Source organism: Sparus aurata, unplaced genomic scaffold (genome assembly GCF_900880675.1).
Source record: "Sparus aurata unplaced genomic scaffold, fSpaAur1.1, whole genome shotgun sequence".
Taxonomy (NCBI): Eukaryota; Metazoa; Chordata; class Actinopteri; order Spariformes; family Sparidae; genus Sparus; species Sparus aurata.
Window position 1 is genome coordinate 74,175 of NW_022045146.1, and position 7,827 is coordinate 82,001.

Here is a 7,827-nt window from a genome sequence, read left to right on the forward strand (position 1 = left end):
GCATTAATTCCTCCAACCAATGCACTCATTTGTCCGACCAATGCTGAGCGGTTGCAGCTGCTGTGATTTATTCAACCAATGCATTCATTCCTCCAACCAATGCACTCATTTGCCCGACCAATGCATTCCAACCAAGCCATTCATTCCTCCAACCAATGCACTTACTCATCCAACCAATGCAGAGTGGTTGCAGCTGCTGTGATTTTTCCAACCAATGCATCCTTTCCTCCAACCAATGCATTCATTCCTCCAACCAATGTTGAGTGGTTGCAGCTGCTGTGATTTCTCAAACCAAGCTTTATTTTTGTCCAACCAAGGTTAAGGCATGCCACCAAGGCTGACACACAGACACACACACACGTCAGCATCGGCCTCAGCCCAGACAGCTTTCACGACCGCCGCAGACGCCTCCGTGCAGGGAAGATGCTCCCTTCTTCGAATGAGTGGAGTTACGAGGGCCTTTCCCAGCTGCTCCATAAACACCCTCCTGCTGTTGCACTTGCCGGGCATCCAGTTAGGGTTGATCTCTCTCCACAGCACAAAGGCATTGTACGCAGAAACGTCGACAATGTTGTGGAAGACGACCAGGGGCCAGCGGGCGGTCATCCTTCTGCAGCTGTATGTTCCAATCAGCTTATCTAGGTTGTCCACCCCTCCTTTGTTGCTGTTGTAGTCTAGGAAGATGGCTGGCTTTCTGTCTCTGCGACGGCCGACGACCTCGGCCTTTGCGTGCAGTGTGCTCAACAGTATGACGTTCCTGTTTTTCTTTGGGTTGGAGGACACTAGGGCGGTGGTGGGCGTGAAGGCAAACTTTGACGAGAAGACCTCTCTGCGCTTTGACACGCGCAGCGCATGTGGCAGTTCGGGCTTGTTTTACGAACCGTGCCGACCACAGTGACGTTCCTTTTCAGTAGCTGCTGTCCCAGTTCGTAGGAGGTGAAGAAATTGTCACACGTGATGGTGTGACCCATCAGGCCCTCTGTCACATCGAGCACAACCCTCATCCCCTGGTTCTTCTCTGGGCGTCCGCTGGCGGGCTTCCTGGTGTAGACTTGCATCTTCCATGCGTAGCTGGATTTGGCGTCGCAGGCGACCCATGACTTAATTCCATACTTTGCTGGCTTGCTGTGCATATACTGCTGGAACGGACAACGACCTTTCAAGACATAATTGCATTATTAGTCTGCAACAAACAAAAGAGAAGAAAAAGAAAAACCTTAGAGAAATAAAAAAGAAATCAATTATACAAATGTAATTATAACAGAATATATATATATATCAGAGGAGGCTCGTCCATAGAGGCGGAGGAGGTTGGTCCTCCTCTATTTTTGAGAGGCAAGAGGAAGATCAATTTTTTTTTAAGAAAGAGTAACTGGTTGAAATAAATCATTACCAAATCTCAGTATCATTTATAAAATATTATATATATATATATATAGATATATATATATATATATATATATTATATCATTAAAAAAAGTTTCTTCTTTGGAAGAAAATCCACGTAAAACGGTTCAACAGCGACAGCTGAAGACGGAGGAGGCAGAGCAGTCTGTGAGAGGAGCAGGGAGCAGGAAGGTGGGGGCTAGCGGAGGACGGAGGGCATCTGTCCTCCGTGGGAGGGATCTCCTTCCATTGACTCAATGCATTTAAGATTTTTTCATGCTGATCCATAATTGGCTAAGATACGTAATTTGACGCGCTAAGGGAGGACGTCCTCCCTTACCAATCAACAACCAGAATACAAGATTGACAGCAGGTTGGTCCAATAACAGTTCCCAAATTTCATTCTCACATTTATACAACCGTAAACAAAAAATACTACTATGTATTTTACAGCTTTCACTGCCAGCCATGCTCGGACAAGAAATATGGAGTTTTCAGCGATATTGGAATCGGTTTCAAGGAAATATAAGCACATTTCTGAAAGAAAAAAAACTGTTAGGAGAAATCAGAGAGAAGTTTCGTTTCTTTCGTTCGTCCTGCTGGAGGACATAAAGTTAGCGGCACGACCGGGACAGTAACACAGTTACAGCGCACACAGTACAGAGCAGCAGGAAAGCCACTGTCGTGAAGATCATGTATTGAGTGCTAAGATAGCACAGGGGATAACACCGTAACCTGCTATTCAGGTGACTGGGGTTCAAATCTCACAGGAAATAGTTGTTGTTGTTTTTTTTGTCTCGTATATTAGCTTTTTAATGAAATGTTTTTTTAAAGAAGTCTTGTAAATCATTGTTTTATTGCTTAATTTTCATTGAATATAAGAAAGTAGGGTTAATTGGTTGACTTGTATAAAATAACATTACACCGTGGACTGGTTTTCCTCCTGGCCTCCTGTAATAATAATAATAATAATAATACTATTAATAATAATAACCCTAACCACACCACCTCTTAATGGAGCCAGTTGCTCATCCACTGTTATGTCGGGCCCTGGGTTGTAGAGGTACAGCAACCGCTCCACCCACTCGTCCCAGACGTCTCTTATGGCCGCTAGTTTGTCTGCGGCACGTCTTGCAGGTCTCGTCTCACGGTCATTGAATCTTAGCAGTCTCGAGTAAGTGTGAAAGACTTTGAGTGGCATCATGGCACGGAAAATGGCCCTTCCGCTCTCTGCGTCCCAAAGACTGGCTGCGGCCTCGCCTCGGGACCTGAATACGCCTGCTAAGATTAGCAGCCCTATGTAGGCGTGCAGCTCAATCACATCCATCCCTTTTCAGTCTTGTCCGTATTTTCGACGCCCCTCCAGATTTGTCATATCCACGATGATTTTTTCTATCACCGGTGTGATGAAAAGGCACGTGTCGAGGCAATGTCACAGGCGTGGGAAACGGCATACGGTGTGGGTCCTGGCTTCATGGTTGTGGTCATCAGCCTCAAGTTCCGTTCTGCCTTCCTGCCACGTCTGATGACCATTCTATATTGCCATCTTTCGAAAGGAAGGTCTCTCTGACTTGTTGTTCTTCTTCTTCTTCTTCTTCTCCTTGTTGTTGTTGTTTTCCTTCTTCTTCTTCTTCTACTACTTCTACTCCTTCTTCTACTTCTTCTTCTTCTTCATGCTCTGGGTTGTACTCCTCCACATCCTCTTCTTCTGACACATCCTCCACTTCCTCCTCGGAATCCCAGTAGTCTTGTTGGACTTGAGAAGATATATCTTCCGCAACCTGGTCAGTGCTGTAATGCGCAGCCATGGCTTTCTCAACACAGGGGACAACATAAAATAAAAACCCCCAAACTAACAAACGAAATGCTGCTCTTTGTATGTTAGTCCACTTCTAAACAGTCTCATCATCATCATCATCATCATTATCATTATAATCATCATAACAATCATCATTTATAGTAATACATGTACCACCTAGAACCTATTCAGTGGTAAAGATTCAACAGATTCAAGGAACTCAAGATTCAAGTTTCAAAGGTTTTATTTTATCACATGACATTGTACAAGTACAGCAGTGACATGATGGTAAATGTCCATCATCCAATCCCGCTTGCTCTGGAACTGCACATTTTCTTTTATGGTGTAACAAAAACCAAGAAATAAAAAAAAAAAAAAACAAATGTCTTGATGGCAGGCTAATGTAATATAGCTTGTTTTTTGTTTGTTTTCTTTTTGTTTGCATCCCATGCACTCCATCCCAGCCCTCACTTCAGTCAGAAACAAGAAGATTCAAGAGACTCAAGATTCAGGAATCAACATTTTATTTTTATTACATGAAAGCAATAGCAGCAGTAGCAGTAAATTGGTGGTCAATGTCCGTCATATTCCTGGTCATTCGCTCTGGAAATGAACGGTTTGTGGTGAAGAAAAATAAAATGAAAAGATAAAATGAAAATGAAAATGTCCTGAAGGCAATGTAGTTCTTTCTAACCCTCCATCCCAGCCCTCATTTCAAGTCATACACACACTCACTCTCTGGGTCTAAGAGTTCACTCCACATAACGTAGACTCTCTCCTCTGTCCCCGGCCCTCGGCCTCACATAAGTTTTCACTCTGTGTCTAAAAATGTTTGCTCAACACAACGTGCGCTCTCTCCACTGACCCCGGGCCCAGGTCTCACATAAGTTTTCACTCTGTGTCTAAGGTTTTGCCCCAGATAACATGCGCTCTCTCTCTCCTCTGTCTCCGGCCCTCGGTCTCACATAGGTTTTCACTTGTGTCTAAAAGTGTTCGCCCCGCACAACGTGCGCTCTCTCCACTGTCCCCGGGCCCAGGTCTTACACACGTTCACACTCAGCCTTCAGTTCAAGTCACACCCACAACCACACACACTCACACTCTGAGTCTAAGTTTATTTCTCAGACAGGGTAAACCGAGAACGGATCGTTTCTCAGAGGACATGCACATGAGTGATTGCAGCAGCTTTGGTTTATCCAACCAAGCCATTCATTTATCCAACCAAGTCATTATTTTGTCCGACCAATGCTTAGGGATTGCAGCAGCTTTGGTTTATCCAACCAAGCCATTCATTTATCCAACCAAGTCATTATTTTGTCCGACCAATGCTTAGGGATTGCAGCAGCTTTGGTTTATCCAACCAAGTCATTATTTTGTCCAACCAAGCCATTCATTTATCCAACCAAGTCATTATTTTGTCCAACCAATGCTTAGTGATTGCAGCAGCTTTGGTTTATCCAACCAAGTCATTATTTTGTCCGACCAATGCTTAGTGATTGCAGGAGCTTTGATTTATCCAACCAAGTCATTATTTTGTCCGACCAATGCTTAGTGATTGCAGCAGCTTTGGTTTATCCAACCAAGCCATTATTTTGTCCGACCAATGCTTAGTGATTGCAGCAGCTTTGGTTTATCCAACCAAGCCATTATTTTGTCCGACCAATGCTTAGTGATTGCAGCAGCTTTGGTTCATCCGACCAAGCCATTCATTTATCCAACCAAGCCATTCATTTGTCCGACCAATGCTTAGTGATGTGAGTGAGTGAAGACTGAGGCATCACACACACTGAGTCTACGGATGTGTCCGTTGTGTACTGCTGTATATCTGTGTTGTTGTTGTTGTTGTTGAAGTTGTTGCTGTTGTTGAAGTTGTTGCTGTTATGTAATAAAGACATAAAGATTCAAGAGACTCAAGATTCAAAGGTTTCATTTATTTATTTATTTTTATCACCTGAAAGTGTACAAGTAAAACAGCAGAAGCAGCAGCAGCAGCAGCTGTGACATGGTGGTGGTGAATGTCCATCATCCAATCCTGCTTGCTCTGAAAGTGCACAGTCTATGCTGTACAAAAAGGTGAAAAAAAATTAAAATATATAAAATCCCAGCCTTCACTTCAGTCTCGCATGCACGCACACTCTAAGTCTAAGTCTAAGTCTAAGGCTCCGTCTCACAAAAAACATAAACCGAGAACGGCTCTGTCCCCAGCCCCTCGGTTTGGTCACTCACACCCTAACACACTCTGAGTCGATGACTCCCTTCCCAGCCCTCGGTTTCAGTCACACACGCACGCTCTGAGTCTACTGCACCGTCCCACCCACACAACGTAACCGAAGAACGACTCCGTCCCCAGCCTCTCGGTACAGTCACTCACAACCTAACGCGCTCTGTGCCAACTGCTCCGTCCCAACTGCTTCGTCCCCAGCCCGCAGTTCGGTCACTCACACAAGCTCTGATTCTACTGCTCCGTCCCACCCACACAACGTAACCCAAAAACGGCTCTGTCCCCAGCCTCTTGGTACAGTCACTCACAACCCCTCACACTCTGAGTCTACAGCTCCGTTCCCCCAGCACTCTGTTCACTCACAACCCCTCACACTCTGAGTCTACTGCTCATTCTCATACAACGTAAGCCGATAACTGACTCCGTCCCCAGACCTCAGTTCAGTCACACTCACACACACTCTGAGTCTACTGCTCTGTCCCATCCACACAACATAAAACGAGAACGGCTCTGTCTCTCAACCCTCGGTTTCAGTCACTCACACACTCTCTGAGTCTAATGCCCCTCCGTCCCACACAACATAGATCGAGAACGGCTCCTTTTCCCCCCACAGGACTTACACTCATCTCTGTTGCTCCTCCGACCCTCTGTCCCAGCCCTCAGTCACACACACACACACACACACCCTGAGTCCCACCTACCAGCAACCACCCAGAACCTGTTCAGGGGTAATGCTTCAAAATAAGGAAAAGATTCAAGAGACTCAAGATTCAAAGGTTTATTTTTAATTTGTATTTCATCACATGAAATTGTACAAGTGCAGCAGCAGCAGCAGTGGCAGCAGCAATGACATGGTGGTGAATGTTCCATCATCCAATCCTGCTCTGAGTCTACACCTCGGTCTCACAAAACCACACGCACGCTCTGTGTCGACTGCTCCATTGTCCCCAGCCCTCAGCTTGGTCTCACAAAAAAAACACACACAAAGCTCTGAGTCTAACGCTCCGTCCCCAGCCCCTCAGCTCGGTCTCACAAAAAAAAAAAAACACACGCCAGCTCTGAATCTGATGCTCCGTCCCCAGCCCTAGGTTCAGTCACACTCACACGCTCACGACTTACACTCATATCTGTTGCCCCTCTGACCCTCTGTCCCAGCCCTCGGTCACACACACACCCTGAGTCCCACCTATCAGCAACCACCCAGAACCTGTTCAGGGGTAATGCTTCAAAATAAAGAAAAGATTCAAGAGACTCAAGATTCAAAGGTGTATTTTTATTTTTTATTTCATCACATGAAATTGTAAGCAATGAAAGTGCAGCAGCAGCAGCCAGCAGCAGCAGCAGCAATGACATGGTGGTGAAGGTTCCATCATCCAATCCTGCTCTGGGTCTACAGCTCTGTCTCACTCAGTGTAAACTGAGAACGGGTCTTTCCCCAGCCCCTTGGTACAGTCTCACAAAACAACACGCACGCTCTGAGTCTACTGCTCCGTGCCACGCAAAGTAAGCCTGGAACGGCTTCGGTCTCACTCACACGTTGTGAGGTTAATGTTCTGTCCCCAGCCCCTAGGTTCGGTCACACACAACCACTAGCGAGCTCTCAGTCTACTGTTCCGTCTCACGCGACGTAAACTGAGAACAGCTCTGTCCCCACCCCAAGCACTCGGTTTCACTCACTCACACACTCTGAGTCTAATGCTCCCCCCGTCCCACACAACATAGATTGAGAACGGCTCCTTTTTCCCCCCACAGGACTTACACTCATCTCCTTTGACCCTCTGTCCCAGCCCTCGGTCACACACCTATCAGCAACCACCCAGAACCTGTTCAGTCGTAATGCTTCAAAATAAAGAAAAGATTCAACAGACTCAAGGTTCAAGATTCAAAGATTTTTATTTTTTTATTTGATCACATGAAATTGTACAAGTGCAGCAGCCAGCAGCAGCAGTGAAATGGTAGTGAATATCCATCAAAATCCTGGTCATTCACTCTAGAACTGCATGGTTTATGGTGTCCAAAAACAAAAAAAACAAATGAAAACAAACAAAATACATAAAAATGAAACAAAATAAAAAAAGTATCCTGAAGACAGGGGGTAATGCAATGTTGTTCTCAATGTAGAGTCCAAGTCTCTACTCTGTTCCCAGCCTTTAGTTCAGTCACTCACTCACATGCACTGAGTCTACAGCTTTTGTCCCCTGCCCTGGCCCTCAGTCACACAAACACACTCTGAGTCTACGGCTCCGTTTCCAGCCTTCAGTTCAGTCACAAGCACACACGCACACTCTGAGCCTACAGCTTTTGTCCCCAGCCCTGGCCCTCAGTCACACACACACTCTAAGTCTACGGCTCTGCCCCACACAACATAGACCGAGAATTATTATTATTATTTTTATTTTTAGTGTGAATGCTGACTCAGCAT

At 45.5% G+C, this 7,827-nt stretch overlaps 1 pseudogene; it reads right to left on the reverse strand.

The window, feature by feature from the left end:
* Window positions 1-318: 318 nt before the first annotated feature.
* LOC115577997 (piggyBac transposable element-derived protein 4-like) lies at window positions 319-2,919 on the reverse strand (annotated as a pseudogene).
* Between the last annotated feature and the right edge of the window lie 4,908 nt (window positions 2,920-7,827).